This window comes from Gossypium hirsutum, chromosome A13, assembly GCF_007990345.1.
Source record: "Gossypium hirsutum isolate 1008001.06 chromosome A13, Gossypium_hirsutum_v2.1, whole genome shotgun sequence".
Lineage (NCBI taxonomy): Eukaryota > Viridiplantae > Streptophyta > Magnoliopsida > Malvales > Malvaceae > Gossypium > Gossypium hirsutum.
In genome coordinates, this window is record NC_053436.1 from 38,425,556 (window position 1) to 38,446,627 (window position 21,072).

The window sequence follows — 21,072 nt, forward strand, 5'->3', positions numbered from 1 at the left end:
TCTGATTCTGATTCTGTTACTGATTCTGATTCTGATTTTCATTTTAGTTCCAATTCTGATAATGTTTCTTATTCTGTAATGGGCTAAGGTCCATCTGGTACTGTTTGTTGTAATGGGCTAAGACCCGATTGGTACTGAAATTGTAAGTAAGGCTGGGGCCAGACTTTTAATTCTTTTAGATGACTAACTGTTCCTTTTTATAGTAGGGGATTTCACACTGAGTTTTCGTAAACTCACCCCGTTTATTAACCTTTCAGGTAATTTCCAGCCTTAGATGGATCGGGGTTGCTAGGGGCTCGGAGGAAGCCACACACACTGTTTATGTTACAGTTTTGATTATTACCTTTAAATTATTTTATATGGGTTGTAGTAAAGCCGTTGTAATTTTCTGGATTTCAAATTTGGAATTTTATTTATTGTTCTTATAATTGCTAGTATTAGAACACGATTTTCCAAAGCAACTACTGTTATTCAAAACATCACATAACCGCAATTGTTTTTAAAGTAAGTTTTCGCAACTACCAAGATTTTTACAAAGTTGTTAAGAATGTTATTCAGCTGAGGTTTTCTAACAAGGTTTAAAAAGGGTATAAGTTTTTAATTATTAAGAAGGGTTTTTTAATGGAAACATGGTTTTCGAAAAACACTTCAATGTGACACGCCAAGTTCGAGCCAAACTTCCAGGCCGGGTTTGGGGTGTTACGACTTCCAACCTTCTAGAGGGCCAAAGTTAAACTTCTAAAAACACTAAACTAGGATTCGAACCTTGGATCTCCTTGCTAGCTACTAACGCCACCTCCCTACACTCTAAGTGGCGTCACTTAACCACTCTTCCACAAGGCTTTTTGATGCCATTGTCCCTTATTTTTATTTAAAAGCCCAACTTCTTGCCAACAAGGTCCTTTTAATTATTAAACTATAATTTCTTCTACCCCTAGATTCGAACTCAAACCTTGACCAAGACCTACTATCGCGTAATTAACACTTAACTGGAATTGCTAAGAACAAAAGAAAAAAAAAGAATTCAAGATTTCAGGATTTTTGGGTTTTGGGATTTTTGGGGCATTACATGTGTACTTCTCTGTCTTATTTCCCATGATCAAACTAGATTTACACTGCCAAGACACACACTCGTGTGCTTTGCTCGTGTGGATTTATTTTCAATTCGAACCTATTGCATTTTTCACACGGCTATGCACATGCCCGTGTACTATGGCCTTTTACTTTACATGGCTGAGACACACACCCATGTCTCTGCCTATGTGGCAATATCTGAGCATTTTGTTTACCAAATTTTTAGATGCAGGGGAACACGATCTACTCACTGGCCCGTGTAAGGGCCGTGTGTCTCACACAGTCTGATCAAATGCCTGTGTGCCAGGCCGTGTAGACTCAAAATGAACCTTATAGTCCAAGTTTATCAACCCTGCAAACTTTAATAACAAGTAACTTAAAATTCAATCTTTCAATCAACTTAAAACATGATTAAATACATCCATTTCATATTAAAATCATCAATGTTATGATCTAACTCGAGTGTATTAGTAAGTGTATAACATAGAACCTTTTGAAAATATACTTTGGTATCATTCAAATCAATGCAAATTAAACTATGAAAAGACCATATTATATGGCATAGTCTTCATGTATATATAAACCTTTATCATTCTTACACTAATAACATTCATACTGAAAATAACCTTAAAAGACAACCTAGGTACATGCCATTTCTCAAAATAAGATCTATCACCAAGTATTTGAGTTCGGGCTTGTCTTGGATGCTGAGTTGTTAGTCACTTTCGTACCTAACCTACGCATTGAAACAACCGTACACTGAGTATTCACTCAGTGGTATTTCTATAAACCTATACTAAAATCATTATTAACACAAAATGCTTTTAAGCTACTAAATTTCAAATCTAATAGCACTAATTATATTCAAAGTTCTTTCTCAATGAAACATTCAGTTCAAATTAATATCAATCAATAACAATCAATTTTCAGTATAGTAGCACAGTCATTCAATATTCTAGTACGATAACCCTATTAACATAATTCAGACCTTGGTGGATACACGGATCCAAACAACACACCAGTACGACACATTGTGCCTCATTGGCATTGCCAAAGAAAACAGTAACAGTACGGTACATAGCCCTCATCGGATTAAACCGAAGTATCAGTAACAGTACGACACACAAAGTGCCTCATCGACACAAAGTCGAAGTAACGGTACGACACTATTAGTGCCTTATCGACTCAAGGTCGAAGTATCCATGTACACTTCCAATCCTATGGCATGGTAATTATATCCAACCTAGCCCGACACTGTTAATAGGGTATTTATTTCACTTAAATTTTCACATAATAGTAAATATACATTGTAATTGAAATATTCACAACTCAATTCGATTCAATACAATAATAGCATTACTTACCTCTATATTACTTACCATATATATGTAATAAATGCAATAATAATTTTTATGTTTGGTTTATAGAAAAACAAACCGTAATTTTTCAGATTACTCCTTGTTAACTTTCTCTTTTCATTTCTTTGTCGATGTCTCCGGTACTACGTTAGCTACGAAAATTAAACAATTTATACTATTAATACAACAATAATTCATAATAAATAATTGAATTTCTATTTAATTCGTACCTAAATTTTAAATTTAATACTAATTAACACATTTACTTTTATCACTCAATTCATAGTTCATTGCTATTCAATTTCCTATCATATTCTCCTTAAACATTGAATATTCATGGTACAACCTTAATCTCAAGTTTCTTTCAATTCAGTCCCTCAAACATAAATTTATAGCTTCTTTTACAATTTAATCCCTTAATCAATTCTAACTTGAAATTTATTCAATTAAATCCCTGATTCAACAATTTGTTCAACATAACCCATGTCTAAAAATCTATTAACTTTCAAAATTTCCACTTACATCAAGTAATATTTGTCTCTAGGACTCCAAAAACATCAAAATTATAAAGAAAGGGACTTAATTGACTTACCAAATTAAGCTTGAAGCTTCAAATCCCTAATTTCCCCCTCTTTCTTTTCTCCTTTCTTTTTCTCCCAAGTTTCGTTCCCACATTCTGTTTCTCTTTTTCAATTTTGTTTCTTTATTTCTTTTATGTTTTATTATATGCTTTATTTTATTATTATATTATATTTTGTTAATATATTATTATATTAATTTTTAAAATACTAATATATATATGTATATTATACATACACATGGAATAATATTTTCCATACATTTGGCACTATTTCCTTTTATGGGTTATTTACTAATTTAGTCCATTTGATAAACCGTAAATTATACATATTTTTACCCCATGTTTAATGCATTTTATGGATGATTTCTCATTAGAATTAGTGAATTCGATGCTTCTAATGCTTTAATTTCATGTTTTATACTTAGAAGAGCATAAGAGAACAAAAGGAATGAGAAACAGGCCAAAAACAAAGAAAATGAGCCAAAGTACGAAATCAACACGGCCTGGACCTCCTTACATGGGCAGACCACACGACCGTGTCAATTTGACAGGCTCAAGCACAACCTGAAGTAATCGAACACGGGTGTCTGCCACGGGCGTGTCCCTACCAAGCCCAAGTTGAGTCCAATTCGGAAAAGGCTAATTTTGAGGGCTTTTAGGCATTCCAAAGCCTATAAATACACCCTACAGAAGGAAGAAAGAGGAGATGGAGAAGGAGGAGTAATGAATTACTCCAAGGAAGCCGATTGATCCATCTCAGAAGCCGGATTCATCATCAAGACTAAAGATCTCTCCTCAATTTCCTTTCAGGAGTTTTTGATTTTCCTTATGTTTTGTATTCTTTATTCTTCTGAGATTTTTTCTTATTTAGTTATGAACTAAAACCCCTAAATACCTAAGGGGAATGAAACCTATGACGAATCTTGTTATTATTTTCTAAATCGTATGATAAATATTAAACTTGTTTTTAATTATGTGTTATTAATTCTTGTTTTGATATCCCAGGATATTGATTAAAGACATGCTCTTATTCAGAGGAGGAATGACCCTGTCTAAGAGTACATTTGTCATAATTAAGCGGAGTTAATTGTGCGCCTAGACATAGGGTGACAAGATTTTGTCAGATTAGGGTGAAACCTAATAAGGGGATCCATAGATCGAGTTAATACAAACCTAGCTCGTTAATTAGAGAAAAGTCTCGGTTATTCAATCTAGGGATTAGACATTATTAGTCTTGAATAGGGATAATAACATAATTTAAGGATCTTTACAGAACAAGTTGAATGAATAAATTGTCCGATTCGAAGCCAGAATAACAAGTAAAGTCTAGGTGGATTTTTCCTTAGGTATTATCTTAAGTCAATCGATTTTTCCCAAAAGCAATTCTCCAATTCTTTCCTCTGTGCGTTCTTAGTTTAGATAATTAGTTAATTAAAACAAAACCTCTTCATTCTTAGGCTAGATAATAAAAAGACAGTCATTACTAGTAGTTTTAGTTCCTTTGGGTTCGACAATCCGTTCTTGCTAAAACTATACTACGTTCGATAGGTACAATTGCCTACATCGCGATAATAGTTAGTTCAAGAACGAGTAATTATAATTATTTAAAACCTATCACGAAACCATGCAATCAAGTTTTTAGCGCAGTTACCAAGGAACTGAAATATTAGGAACGCTTAATTTTTATTACTTTAGACATTTATTTTTCTTGTAATTTAATTTAATTTTATTATTAGTATTATTTATTAACCTAATCTTTCTTTCTCTTGGCAGGTTTTTATAGTTTATGACTAGAAGAAACCTGTCGGGACCATTACTTTTTGACGAAGAAATCGATCGTACAGTTCGTAGAAACCAAAGAGAAATAAGGCGCAGCTTAAGATACGTGAAGAAAGAGCAAGAAGACGATACTCAACCGCTAATCGAAGAGATGGCTGAAAACCAAGGCAATTAGCTACCTCCTGCAATTGCGGTTAACCAAAATCCTGCTCCACGCACTATGTATGATTATGCTAAACCTTCTTTAACAGGAACTGAATCTAGCATAGTTAGACCTGCTGTAGCTGCAAATACTTTTGAATTAAAACCTAACACTATTCAGATGATATAGCAATTTGTTCAGTTTGATGGTTAGTAGGATGAAGATCTCAATGCTCACTTAGCAAACTTTCTGGAATTTTACGATACATTTAAAATCAATGGCGGTTCTGATGATGCCATTCATCTTCGGTTATTCCCTTTTTCATTAGGTAACAAAGCTAAATAGTGGTTGAACTCGTTACCACGAGGGTCAATTACTACTTGGGAACAAATGACCCAAAAATTCTTACTAAAATATTTTCCGCCGGCGAAAATGACTAAATTACGTAATGACATCTCTTCTTTTGTGCAGATGGATTTAGAAACCCTCTACGATGCATGGGAGAGATACAAGGACTTACTGAGAAGGTGCCCTCACCATGGGTTACCACTTTGGCTCCAAGTACAAACATTTCGCAATGGTCTGAATCCTTCGACTCGGCAAATAGTTAACGTAGCGGCGGGCGGAACTGTGACAGCCCTAATTTGACCCTAGTCGGAATGTGGTTTCGGGACCACAAAACCGAGTCATAAAATTTAGTTAAAATTTTATTTGCATATCTTATATGTGTGATAGTACTTGTATAAAAATTTGATGTTTTAATTTTATCTTAGGAATGTGAATTTTGCTTGAAAGGATCTAGTTGAGAGACTTAGAAAATTATGATAGGTAAATAAGTAAGGACCAAATAGTATTAAAATAGGAAAGTTTGGGTTTGCATGTCAAAGTGCCCAATTCATGTTAAGTGGCCGGCCAAGCATGGTTCCATTCCTCCAAGTTTATGTTGTTTATTATTTAATATTGGTAAGTAAATTAGAATAAATTAAAGAAAGGAATTAAAAAGGAAAAAGATGAATAAAATAAGGGAGGAAGAAGGAGTGTTCATCCTTTTCCTTGTTACAATTGCCGTGAGTAAAGAAAACAAAGGTGAAGGAAGGCTCATCTTCCATCTTCTTCATTTGCCGAAATTGAGAAAGGAAAGATTGAAAAAAAAAAGAAACCAAGGCATTCGGCCATGGCTATTTCAATGGAAAGGTATGCGTTGTGATTTTTATTCTAATTGATATTGAGATTTAGTTGATATGGGTATAGTCTAGTTAACCCATGGCAAAATTCATGGATTCATTGTTGGGAGAAAAGAATGGAAGTTGCCGTATGTATGGGAATGTATGTACTTTGGAAAGGAGATTTTTGTGTCATTGAGTTCTTGTTGTTATGTGTGTATGTGCATGAGTATTCGACCATGCTATAGAATTCATGTTGCAAAATGATTAATGCTTAACGTGATATATAATTGTACTTGTGAATGAACTTGAGAATATCTAAATTATTGGTTGGAGGTGCTGAATGTGGTCTTGGATGAGTTTTAAAGAATAAAAATTTAGGTGACTAGAGGTCAAGGACATTCGGTCAAAGGCTTGTGTGCTAGCAAAATCGGCCTAAATGTCGTTTTGATGTGTTGAATTGAGTAAGCTAGATGTTGGAACACATAAGGATTCGGCCTTCTAAAACAATAGAGATAAGTGTATGAAAGGCTAAGTTTAAGTAGTAAGGCCGAATAGGTTGTAGATAAGGCACTTGTGAGTTATTGGCCAAGCAATTGACAAATTAAATTAGAGTTCTTGTGACGTATAATGTCAAATCTAACTTGGTATATTTGGCCACCTAATTAAGTACATCAGTGGTGTTGAATGTAATCTTACACATTCGGCCATATGGGGTAAAAATGGGTCGAGTGTTCATGAGATGAAATTTTGTGATTTGATGAATTATAGGTGATAGTATAGATATACATATTCGGCCATCACTTGGGAGCTTATGTGATGTTGAGTTTAAAATTAGCAAGGTGATTGCCGAATGTCCAAGTATGCATATGCATGTGTGATTAGATTATTGAAAGTATGGTAATTGCATAAGGTTATTAGCCAAATAGCTAAGAACATGAGGTAGCAAGATAAAAATTTTACCATGTCGTTCCGTATGTCATAAAATCATTAAAATGTGAATACCAATATATGTAGCAAAGCGGTTGAATGAGTTAATTTATTTGTTTAAGCTCAAGATCCTAAAGGAGAGGCGTCCAACAAGGGAAAATCGAAGGTCATCGAGTAGCCGACTTGGAATTATTTTACCCAACATAAGGTAAGTCACCAAGCATATATTTTGTATTGATCTAAATAGACATAATGTCTATGTAATTATGCCGAATGGAATGATAAATTTATATACATGTATGCATGTGGTGATGAAAGTGTTGAATGAAAAGAAAAGAGGTGAGATGTATTGAGTTGTTGATCTCGGCACTAAGTGTGCGGGTATAAACATTTATGATCATGAGATTGGCACTAAGTGTGCGGGTTTAAATTGTACAGTACTAAGTGTGCGAGTTTGATTATATAGCACTAAGTGTGCGAGTTGATTATATAGCACTGAGTGTGCGGACTTAATATATATTTTTGAATCACTATGGACACTAAGTGTGCGACATTATTGAGTTGATCACGGACAGCGGATCGGGTAAGTACCTTGAGTTCATGGCTAATAGGCGCTATGTTTATATTTGGAGTTGAGCTTGGTAAGTTTGAACCTATGTGACAATTATAATTGAAGTCACGTACGTAAGATTTATCGTGGAATAGGTGAAAGGTCGTTTAGTTGTATGATTGTAACGAAAATAAAATGATGTATGAAAATGCCTCAAATATCCTATTGATTAGTATATGGAATGTGAATGCATGACTTGGTATGAGATTGAACCGATAGGTCTAAGGAACTATGGTATGGTTCGGTATGGATGGAGTAACTAGCCTCGTTCCATTTTGTTTCCTCTTGTGATAATGTTATTAATGGATGGTAGTGCATTGCTTATGACTTACTGAGTTATGTACTCACTCGGTGTTTCCTTGTCACCTATTTTAGGTTTCTTGGACTCGTCTCTTTTTGCGTGATCGGGCCGTCATCGAAGTCATCACACCGGCTAGCAACTTTTGGTATCTTCTTTTTAGTCGGTCTAGGAGAACATTTCGGCATGTATAGGCTAATATGTTTTGTTGAAATTTGGTATGTAAACTTTTAGCCATGCGAAAATGGCATAAATGTTCGGTTGGATTTGGTTCTATAATGTTAGGTCGTAAGTCTTGGTAATTCGATTTTTATGCCATATGTCATGGTTGATTATTTTTGGTGTTAAAATTCATGATATGGCAATAGTGTAGTAGGGAGATGTTTGACAATGATTAGCCTTTGGCATGGCTAGTCATGATCATAATTTGTGATATGTATGATGAATTACTAGTTAGATCAAGGAGAAATCACGAAATAGGCATAGTTGCTTTAGTAACAGATGCTGGCAGCAGCAGTGACGTGAGATTGAAAATTCACTAAAAATAGTAGGAGTGGAATTAATTAATGAATAAATTATGTAATCGAAGCTCGATGAGTCTATTTTCATATAGAAGAAATGAAACGACCATATGAGCTGTATGTTAGGAGATAATTAAACTCTTGTGAAACAGGGCCAGAGTGATTTCTGGATTTTCTGTTCCAAATTTGGAAATTCATTATAAATTAACCAGATATAATTAGAAGTCATTCCATATGTGCACAGATTTCCCTTTGAGTCTAGTTTCTATAGAAACAAACGACATCAGTATTGAAGCCCTGTACAGGGAGATATCCAAGTCGTAATGCGCAAAGGTCAGTGTATTCGATCCCTGTAACATGGGAGACTTTGACTAATAAACTGTACTAATTGGCCCGACCAAAAATTTTAGAAAAAAATATGTAGATGGGCATATGAGTCTAGTTTTGGGGAAATTTTACGGAACTGGATTTCGAGTTTCAGAACTCAAGATATGATTTTTAAAGCGACTAGTACGCAGATTTGCAGCTTGTCTGGGAAATTTTTTTAATAAGTGGTTTGAAGTTTGTTAACACCTCGTGTTCGACTCCGGCGATGGTCTCGGGTTCGGGGTGTTACATTTGATTGGTATCAGAGCTATGGTTTAGTCGGTTCTAGGACTACCATAGCACGTATGAGTCTAGCTATACATGCCTTAATGTTAATGTTTAAATGTGTGATGACTTCTGACGGTTAAAATTTTTGTTTTGATTAGTAAATGGATCCCGGTGTAGAGAGAACCTTGGCGGATGACGTTGAAAGTGTAGCGGCTGCTCCTGCACAAGGGACGCCGCCTGTTGAACCTCAGTCATCTGCGAATAATCAAGGTGAGGGGGCTAAACAAGCCTTCTTTACCATGATGAATGAGTGGGTCGCGCAATATGCCCGAACCAATCCGGCTGTCCAACAATTCCCAAATTTGAATAATCCACCCCAAGAGCCCGTAATGCCATCAGTTACTGATCCTGTGAGGCTGAGTAAGCCACCTGTAGACTTGATTAGGAAGCGCGGGGCCGAGGAGTTTAGGGCCATAGTTACTGATGATGCTGAAAGGGCCGAGTTCTGGCTTGATAACACCATTCGGGTGTTTGATGAACTGTCATGCACGCCCGATGAATGTCTAAAGTGTGCTATATCCTTGTTGCGGGACTCAGCCTACTATTGGTGGAGGACCCTGATTTCCATAGTCCCAAACGAACGAGTTACTTGGGACTTCTTTCAAACGGAATTTCGAAAGAAATATATTAGTCAACGGTTCATTGATCAAAAGCGTAAGGAATTCTTGGAACTGAAGCAAGGCCGTATGACAGTATCTGAATATGAACATGAATTCGTAAGACTCAGTAGGTATGCCCGGGAGTGTGTAGCTGATGAGGTTGCTATGTGCAAAAGATTCGAAGAAGGATTGAATGAAGATTTAAAGCTACTAGTGGGTATTTTGGAGATAAAAGAATTCGTAACACTAGTCGAACGAGCCTGCAAGGCGGAAGAACTTGGAAAGGAGAAGAAGAAGGCTGAATTTGAAGCTAGAGACTATCGTAAAAGATCGACGGGTAAAGCTCTGTTCTCAGCTGTAAAGAAGTTCAGGGAGGACACTAATAAGTCGAGGACGACTGCGGGAATTTCCATCAGAGCACGACCATCGACGGACTCCCGAGCTACTTCGGTAGCTAGTGTGGACAATAATCGTCAAGAGAAACCTGAATGTCCCCAATGCGGAAGACGACACCTAGGTGAATGTTGGGGTAAGTCTACTAACAAGGCCTGTTACGGATGCGGTTCGAAGGACCACTTCATTAGAGATTGCACGGAGCTTGATGAGAAGAATAAGATTCAAGGTGCAAGACCTAGTGGAGTGACAACTAGAGGTAGACCACCGAGAATTTTAGGAGGTAGGGGTGGTAGTCAGAGAGGGGCCTCTGATACGGCTGCTCGAGCCGAGAACCGTACTCCTGCTAGAGCATATGCCATTCGCGCACGAGAGGAGGCATCCTCCCCTGACGTCATCACTGGTACCTTCACTCTCTTTGATACTAATGTGATTGCATTGATTGACCCTGGCTCTACTCATTCATATGTATGTGAAGCCTTAGCATCCAGTAAGACTCTACCTGTTGAGTCTACTAAGTTCGTAATTCGAGTGTCAAACCCTTTGGGTCAATACGTACTTGTTGATAAAGTGTGTAAGAGATGCCCTCTAATAATCCGAGAATCCTGTTTTCCGGCCGATTTGATGCTTTTGCCGTTTGATGAATTTGATGTTATTCTTGGTATGGATTGGTTGACCGTACATGATGCAGTGGTGAACTGCAAAAGAAAAACCATCGATTTGAGGAGTGCAAATGATGAGGTAGTCCGAGTTGAGTCTACCGATTTGAAGGGGGTGCCAGTGATAATATCTTCAATGACCGCTCAGAGATATGTGAAAAAGGGTTGTGAAACATACCTTGCGTATGTATTTGATAGCAAAGAGACGGAAAGGAAACTTGAATCAGTACCAGTGGTTTGTGAGTATTCAGATGTTTTTCCTGAGGAGTTACCGGGGTTGCCACCGGTTCGAGAGGTGGAATTCGGCATCGAGATTGTACCTGGTACCACGCCAATCTCAATAGCCCCGTATCGTATGGCATTAACAGAATTAAAGGAATTGAAAGTTCAATTGCAAGAATTGATGGATAGAGGTTTCGCTCGACCGAGTTTTTCTCCATGGGGCGCACCCGTATTGTTTGTGAAAAAGAACGATGGAACCATGAGATTGTGCATCGACTATCGTCAGTTGAATAAAGTGACCATAAAGAATAAATACCCGTTGCCACGTATTGATGATTTGTTTGATCAATTAAAGGGAGCCTCAGTATTTTCCAAGATAGATTTGAGATCTGGTTATTATCAGTTGAGGGTTCGAGACTCGGACATACCCAAAACCGCTTTTAGAACGAGGTACGGTCACTACGAATTTTTAGTGATGCCGTTTGGACTCACTAATGCCCCTGTCGTATTTATGGATTTAATGAATCGAGTATTCAAGCCATACTTGGATCGATTTGTGGTTGTGTTTATTGATGATATTTTAGTTTATTCACAAGGTGAAGCCGAACACGCCGAGCATTTGAGGTTAGTATTACAGATTTTGCGAGACAAGCAGTTATACGCAAAATTCAGTAAATGTGAATTTTGGTTGAGAGAGGTTAGCTTTTTGGGACACGTGGTGTCCGCATCGGGTGTCAGAGTGGACCCGAACAAAATTTTGGCCGTACTCGATTGGAAACCTCCAAGGAATGTTACTGAAGTTAGGAGCTTTTTGGGACTTGCCGGATACTACCGACGTTTTGTAAAGGGCTTTTCAATGATAGCTGCACCGTTGACAAAACTACTTCAAAAAGATGTTGAGTTTGAATGGACAGAAGACTGTCGGAAGAGTTTCAATCGGCTAAAGACCTGTTTAACCGAAGCTCCAGTGCTAGTACAACCGGAGTCCGGCAAAGAGTTTGTCATTTATAGTGATGCATCCCTACTTGGGCTAGGTTGTGTGTTGATGCAAGAAGGTCGAGTTGTGGCTTACGCGTCGAGACAATTAAAGCCGCATGAGAGAAACTATCCGACCCACGATCTTGAATTAGCAGCCATAGTGTTCGCCTTGAAAATATGGCGACATTACTTGTTTGGAGAAAGGTGTCATATTTATTTAGACCACAAGAGTCTAAAATATCTGATGACTCAAAGAGATCTAAATCTACGGCAAAGACGTTGGCTTGAGTTGTTGAAGGACTACGAACTTGTTATTGATTATCACCCGAGAAAGGCTAACGTGGTTGCCGATGCTTTAAGTCGAAAAGCACTGTTTGCTTTGAGAGCGGTGAATGATCACTTGTCCGTCTCACCCGATGGGGTGCTAGTAGCTGAATTAGAGGCCAAACCATTATTGATTTGTCAAATACTTGAATTCCAGAAAGTCGACGCTGAATTGGTCACTAAACAAGCTGAATGTGCTTCGAATGAGGAATCAGAGTTTCAGATTGACGACAATGATTGCTTGACATTCAGAGGTCGATTATGTGTTCCAAGAAATTCAGAACTTATTTCAATGATTTTGGACGAGTCTCACAGTAGTCGAATGTCAGTCCACCCAGGTAGTACTAAAATGTACAATGACCTGAAACGTCAATTTTGGTGGCCCGGTATGAAACGAGACATTTCCGAATTTGTTTCAAGGTGTTTGATATGCCAACAAGTAAAAGCGGAACATCAAGTGCCGTCGGGATTACTTCAGCCGATCATGATACCCGAATGGAAGTGGGATCGGGTAACGATGGATTTTGTATCTGGATTGCCATTGTCATCAAGCAAGAAAGATGCAATCTGGGTCATTGTTGATAGATTGACCAAGTCTGCTCATTTTATCCCTGTCCGTACGGATTTTTCGCTCAATAAATTGGCAGAATTATATGTCTCCCAAATAGTTCGGTTGCATGGGGTACCTATTTCCATCGTGTCGGATAGAGACCAAAGAGTTACCTCGCGATTTTGGAAGAAATTACAAGAAGCATTGGGTACCAAGATGCACTTTAGCACCGCATTCCATCCTCAGACCGATGGCCAATCTGAGCGGATAATTCAAATACTCGAGGATATGTTGAGATGTTGTGTTTTAGAGTTTTGTGGTTCATGGGAAAGATATATGCCTTTGATCGAATTCGCTTACAACAATAGTTTTCAGTCAAGCATTAAGATGGCACCTTACGAGGCTTTATACGGTCATAAATGCCGTACCCCATTATTTTGGACTGAACTTAGTGAAAGTAAGATCCTTGGGGTTGATTTGATTAAGGATGCCGAGCAGAAAGTCCGAGTAATTCGCGAAAGTTTGAAAGCCGCTTCGGATCGTCAAAAGTCGTATGCGGATTTGAAAAGAAAAGACATTGAATATCAGGTCGGAGACAAAGTATTTCTCAAAGTTTCACCCTGGAAGAAGGTGTTAGATTTGGTCGTAAGGGCAAACTAAGTCCGAGGTTCATCGGTCCGTATGAGGTATCCGAACGAGTTGGACCAGTTGCATACAGATTAATTTTACCCCCTGAGCTTGAAAAGATTCACAACGTTTTCCATGTCTCGATGCTTCGACGATATAGGTCCGACCCGTCGCACGTAATCACTCCATCTGAGATCGAGATTCAGCCTAACTTGAGTTATGAAGAAGAGCCGGTTCGCATTTTGATGCGTGAAGTAAAAGAGTTGCGAAATAAAAAAATCCCATTAGTGAAGGTGTTGTGGCATAAACACGGAATCGAAGAAGCCACTTGGGAACTTGAGGACTCTATGAAGGATCGATATCCTAAATTTTTCACTGGTAAGATTTTCGGGGACGAAAATTCCTTATGTGGGGGAGAGTTGTGACAGCCCTAATTTGACCCTAGTCGGAATGTGGTTTCGGGACCACAAAATCGAGTCATAAAATTTAGTTAAAATTTTATTTGCATATCTTATATGTGTGATAGTACTTGTATACAAATTTGATGTTTTAATTTTATCTTAGGAATGTGAATTTTGCTTGAAAGGATCTAGTTGAGAGACTTAGAAAATTATGATAGGTAAATAAGTAAGGACCAAATAGTATTAAAATAGGAAAGTTTGGGTTTGCATGTCAAAGTGCCCAATTCATGTTAAGTGGCCGGCCAAGCATGGTTCCATTCCTCCAAGTTTATGTTGCTTATTATTTAATATTGGTAAGTAAATTAGAATAAATTAAAGAAAGGAATTAAAAAGGAAAAAGATGAATAAAATAGGGGAGGAAGAAGGAGTGTTCATCCTTTTCCTTGTTACAATTGCCGTGAGTAAAGAAAACAAAGGTGAAGGAAGGCTCATCTTCCATCTTCTTCATTTGCCGAAATTGAGAAAGGAAAGATTGAAAAAAAAAAAGAAACCAAGGCATTCGGCCATGGCTATTTCAATGGAAAGGTATGCGTTGTGATTTTTATTCTAATTGATATTGAGATTTAGTTGATATGGGTATAGTCTAGTTAACCCATGGCAAAATTCATGGATTCATTGTTGGGAGAAAAGAATGGAAGTTGTCGTATGTATGGGTATGTATGTACTTTGGAAAGGAGATTTTTGTGTCATTGAGTACTTGTTGTTATGTGTGTATGTGCATGAGTATTCGGCCATGCTATAGAATTCATGTTGCAAAATGATTAATGCTTAACGTGATATATAATTGTACTTGTGAATGAACTTGAGAATATCTAAATTATTGATTGGAGGTGCCGAATGTGGTCTTGGATGAGTTTTAAAGAATAAAAATTTAGGTGACTAGAGGTCAAGGACATTCGGTCAAAGTCTTGTGTGCTAGCAAAATCGGCCTAAATGTCGTTTTGATGTGTTGAATTGAGTAAGCTAGATGTTCGAACACATAAGGATTCGGCCTTCTAAAACAATAGAGATAAGTGTATGAAAGGCTAAGTTTAAGTAGTAAGGCCGAATAGGTTGTAGATAAGGCACTTGTGAGTTCTTGGCCAAGCAATTGACAAATTAAATTAGAGTTCTTGTGACGTATAATGTCAAGTCTAACTTAGTATATTTGGCCACCTAATTAAGTACATCGGTGGTGTTGAATGTAATCTTACACATTCGGCCATATGGGGTAAAAATGGGTCGAGTGTTCATGAGATGAAATTTTGTGATTTGATGAATTATAGGTGATAGTATAGATATACATATTCGGCCATCACTTGGGAGCTTATGTGATGTTGAGTTTAAAATTAGCAAGGTGATTGCCGAATGTCCAAGTATGCATATGCATGTGTGATTAGATTATTGAAAGTATGGTAATTGCATAAGGGTATTAGCCGAATAGCTAAGAACATGAGGTAGCAAGATAAAAATTTTACCATGCCGTTCCATATGTCATAAAATCATTAAAATGTGAATACCAATATATGTAGCAAAGCGGTTGAATGAGTTAATTTATTTGTTTAAGCTCAAGATCCTAAAGGAGAGGCGTCCAACAAGGGGAAATCGAAGGTCATCGAGTGGCCGACTTGGAATTATTTTACCCAACATAAGGTAAGTCACCAAGCATATATTTTGTATTGATCTAAATAGACATAATGTCTATGTAATTATGCCGAATGGAATGATAAATTTATATACATGTATGCATGTGGTGATGAAAGTGTTGAATGAAAAGAAAAGAGGTGAGATGTATTGAGTTGTTGATCTCGGCACTAAGTGTGCGGGTATAAACATTTATGATCATGAGATTGGCACTAAGTGTGCGGGTTTAAATTGTACAGCACTAAGTGTGCGAGTTTGATTATATAGCACTAAGTGTGCGAGTTGATTATATAGCACTGAGTGTGCGGACTTAATATAGATTTTTGAATCACTATGGACACTAAGTGTGCGACATTATTGAGTTGATCACGGACAGCGGATCGGGTAAGTACCTTGAGTTCATGGCTAATAGGCGCTATGTTTATATTTGGAGTTGAGCTTGGTAAGTTTGAACCTATGTGACAATTATAATTGAAGTCACGTACATAAGATTTATCGTGGAATAGGTGAAAGGTCGTTTAGTTGTATGATTGTAACGAAAATAAAATGATGTATGAAAATGCCTCAAATATCCTATTGATTAGTATATGGAATGTGAATGCATGACTTGGTATGAGATTGAACCGATAGGTCTAAGGAACTATGGTATGGTTCGGTATGGATGGAGTAACTAGCCTCGTTCCATTTTGTTTCCTCTTGTGATAATGTTATTAATGGATGGTAGTGCATTGCTTATGACTTACTGAGTTATATACTCACTCGGTGTTTCCTTGTCACCTATTTTAGGTTTCTTGGACTCGTCTCTTTTTGCGTGATCGGGCCGTCATCGAAGTCATCACACCGGCTAGCAACTTTTGGTATCTTCTTTTTAGTCGGTCTAGGAGAACATTTCGGCATGTCTAGGCTAATATGTTTTGTTGAAATTTGGTATGTAAACTTTTAGCCATGCGAAAATGGCATAAATGTTCGGTTGGATTTGGTTCTATAATGTTAGGTCGTAAGTCTTGGTAATTCGATTTTTATGCCATATGTCATGGTTGATTATTTTTGGTGTTAAAATTCATGATATGGCAATAGTGTAGTAGGGAGATGTTTGACAATGATTAGCCTTTGGCATGGCTAGTCATGATCATAATTTGTGATATGTATGATGAATTACTAGTTAGATCAAGGAGAAATCACGAAATAGGCATAGTTGCTTTAGTAACAGATGCTGGCAGCAGCAGTGACGTGAGATTGAAAATTCACTAAAAATAGTAGGAGTGGAATTAATTAATGAATAAATTATGTAATCGAAGCTCGATGAGTCTATTTTCATATAGAAGAAATGAAACGACCATATGAGCTGTATGTTAGGAGATAATTAAACTCTTGTGAAACAGGGCCAGAGTGATTTCTGGATTTTCTGTTCCAACTTTGGAAATTCATTATAAATTAACCAGATATAATTAGAAGTCATTCCATATGTGCACAGATTTCCCTTTGAGTCTAGTTTCTATAGAAACAAACGACATCAGTATTGAAGCCCTGTACAGGGAGATATCCAAGTCGTAATGCGCAAAGGTCAGTGTAGTCGATCCCTGTAACATGGGAGAATTTGACTAATAAACTGTACTAATTGGCCCGACCAAAAATTCTAGAAAAAAATTTGTAGATGGGCATATGAGTCTAGTTTTGGGGAAAATTTACAGAACTGGATTTCGAGTTTCAAAACTCAAGATATGATTTTTAAAGCGACTAGTACGCAGATTTGCAGCTTGTCTGGGAAATTTTTTTAATAAGTGGTTTGAAGTTTGTTAACACCTCGTGTTCGACTCCGGCGACGGTCTCGGGTTCGGGGTGTTACAGGAACCATCAACAATAAAACACCTGAAGATGCCTATGAGTTTATAGAGGAGATGTCTCTAAATAACTATCAGTGGCAAGTCATGAGGACAAAGCCAACTAAAACAACCGACATTTATAACGTCGATTCGGTCACCTTGCTCTCTAATCAGGTAGAACTCTTAAATAAAAATATTGATGGTTTTCTTAGTTCTTCACAGGTTCACCTAGTAATGCATTGCGAAGAAGTAGCGGTGGAACAAGCCATTCGGAATATATGTGTAATAATCTATATGTGTAAAAATCCTTGACCTCAAAACAATCCATTTAGTAACACTTACAACCCAGGTTGGAGGAACCATCCTAATTTTTCGTGGGGAGGCCAAGGAAATCAAAGACCACAACATCCTCCGGGTTTTTAGCAACCACCCTACCAATAGGAAAAGAAGCCAAACCTTGAAGAGATGCTCTCAAAGTTTATATCAGTGTCAGAAACCCGTTTTCAGAACACCGAGACAACACTTAAAAATCAACAAGCGTCGATCCAAGGGCTCGAAACTCAGATAGGCCAGTTTTCCAAACTAATCTCTGAACGACCACAAGGTAGTTTTCCAAGTAATACTAAACTCAACCCAAGGGAACAACTCAACGCAATTAATGTTCAAGATGAAGAAGGATTTGTGGAGCCTGAACCAAACCGCGACAAGAAACTGTGGTAAGCAAAGGTCAAGGTGAGGTAGATCAAAACACAAACAAACCAGTGACTATCGAATATAAACCTCGTGTGCCATACCCTGACGCGACAAGGAAAGACCGCTCATATGAACAATTTGGTAAATTCCTTAAACTCTTAAAAAAATTACATATTAACTTACCGTTTATTGAAGCTCTATTGCAGATGCCAAACGCAATGAAAATTTTAAAGGAGCTTTTAGCAAATAAGCGGATGTTGGACGAAGCGTCGCATGTGGAGCTGAACGCAGTTTGCTCGGCCATTCGCCAAAATAAACTACCCAACAAACTAAAAGACCCAGGGAGCTTTACTATTCCTTGCTTAATTGGTAGTTTAGATGTTAATCATGCATTAGCTAATCTAGGGGCTAATATCAACATCATGCCTTACAAAATGTTTAAGCAACTAGGTCTCAGGAAACCCAAACAGACTAGGATGAGCATTCAATTAGCAGATAAAACTATAAGATTCCTAGAGGTATTATTGAAGATGTGCTAGCTAAAATCGATAAATTTATATTTCCCGTTGACTTTATTGTTTTAGACATAGAAGAGGATAGCAACACTCCCTTAATTCTAGGAAGGCCCTTTTTAGAAACTGCTAAAACCATCATGGATGTTGGCATAGGTGAACTCACACTCTGGGTGGGAGATGAAACAATCACCCTTCAAGCTCGCAATTTTGGCAACACATCAGGAATTGAAGGTGATCATTTAAACCATTCTATTAAAACTAACAATATGGTACAACCTACTTTGCAGGAAATGAGTTTTAAGGAAGCGCACAAGTCATTCTCAAGCACCAGTAGCAGACTTGTTCATGAAGATCGAAGACTACAAATCGAGGAACTCTATGAATGGCAGACGTATAAACCAAGAATACCTGACAAATCGAAACTACGCCAACAAGCCCGATACCTCTCCAAATCAACTTAAGCTTCGTGATAAGGTCTTATTAGATGCCACAGATCCCCACATTGTCACTACCACACCGAATGAGGAAACCCCTCTTACGGTACTAAGTATTTTTCCATTTTGTACGGTCAAGGTGAGTCATCCCAAGTTTGGCACTTTTAAGGTAAACAACACTCGATTAAAACCTTATTTTGATGAGATTGATAGCAGGAATGAGGAGTATAAACTCCTCAAACCACCATGACCATTCATTGAAGAGGTAAGTCGAGCTTAGACCATAAATAAGTGCTTCTCGGGAGGCAACCCGAGCACTAACAATATTAATTTCTTTAAATTTTGGTATTTAACTCCTAACTTACTAATAGAGATCTTGAATACAGGTGTTTTCACAGAGACACGGCCAAGCACACGTGCGTGCTTAAGGCCGTGTGACCAACACGGATAGAAACATAGCCGTGCGATATGGCCGTGGAAAAACAAGGTAGAAGATTTCCCCAAACACGGGTTGCAATAAAACGCCACAGTCGTGCGACCTGGCCGTGGTCGAATCTTCCAAATAAACACGGGTGTGAGAAAACCTACACGACCGTGGGAGAAGTGAACCACACCGGACACGGCCGTGTGACATGATCCTGTAGCCACACAGCCTATACACACGGGTGTGCGAGAAGGCCGTGTGACGACATCACAATTCGCGATGAACACGGATGGGACACGAACCATACGGACGTATGCACCGGCCGTGCCACTCGAAAAATTAGAATAATTATCTTATTTTATTTTTCTTTCATTAAGTTTTTAAGATTCATTTGTTTTCCTTTTAAACGGCTTACCTTCAGAGTCAAGCTTGCCATCTAGAGTTATCTCCAATACTCGATCTCGTCAATCCAAGAATATCATCCATTCTTAATACAAGAAGTTCACTTCTCTCCCTATCTTAATTTTATATACTCTAACATCTATCTTTGTACATTGGGGGCAATGTACATCTTAAGTGTGGGGAGGAGTATTTATTTCATTATCAAAAAAATCCCTGAATGATTACCTTGTTCTTTTGAAAAGCTCTCATATCATATTTAGGATAAATTTTAATTGATTTATATTTTTGATTGATATATCTTGAATTAAAACATAGGGATTTATGCATTGATTGTTTAAACTTTAAGACATTAGAGAATCAAGCATGATGAGTTGATTTTTAAGAATTTAAAATTATAGGTTGTTTCCCCAAGTCTAGGTATTACTTTGAATTGGAACTCATGAGTCTAAACATAAAAAAAAACCCATAATTTTTGTGAGATTTTTTATTCTTTTGAGCATCTATTAATCCTTTCATGCTCACTTATATTATTGCTTTGAGTGCGTCAGTATTGAACTGTTATTCTAGAACTTTCTAGATTATGCATGTCGAGACCACACCATTTGATTTGATATATCAAAATGATTAAGGCACTTAGGATTAACCCACTCATGCAATGAAAAGCCTACCTCCACAATTAACCCTTAGTAAACACCCTTGAACCTAACAAGCCATTTCTTGTATTACCCTTAATATTAACCTTTAACCCATTATTGTTGAAATCCCCTAAATTAATCCCTATTTTTGTTGAGATTTGAGTTGAATGGATTGCTTAGCTATGTTTTGTTCTTAATAGTTAGTCTATATTATTTAACTTGTTCTTAAAAAAAAAATAAACATGTATACACATTAGTAGTTATCTTTAGTTTGTAAGCTTCAAAAGTTATATTCCATAGTCTGAGAAGAAGCTCTATTGTAAGAAAGTAATGATTAACTCTTTTTCTAGTTAGGTTATTTTTCAATTCAATCTCGATTCTAACCCTTTCTTTCAGCTTGTGACCACACCCCCTAACCAAGCAAGCTCTGTTGTACGCAAGTAATGATTAACTCTTTTTCTAGTTAGGTAATTTTTCAATTCAATCTCGATTCTAACCCTTTTTTTTAGCTTGTGACCACACCCCCTAACCAAGCCTCATTACAACCCTCCAAAAACCTTTTGATTGATATATCATTTTAAATTATAGTGGTGGATATTTG

At 37.3% G+C, this 21,072-nt stretch overlaps 1 non-coding gene across 1 annotated transcript; it reads right to left on the reverse strand.

Moving 5' to 3' along the window:
- Positions 1-5,371: 5,371 nt before the first annotated feature.
- LOC121213053 (small nucleolar RNA R71) lies at positions 5,372-5,478 on the reverse strand. The gene has a single exon (XR_005908424.1). It is a non-coding gene; the product is annotated as a small nucleolar RNA R71 (small nucleolar RNA).
- Positions 5,479-21,072: the final 15,594 nt, after the last annotated feature.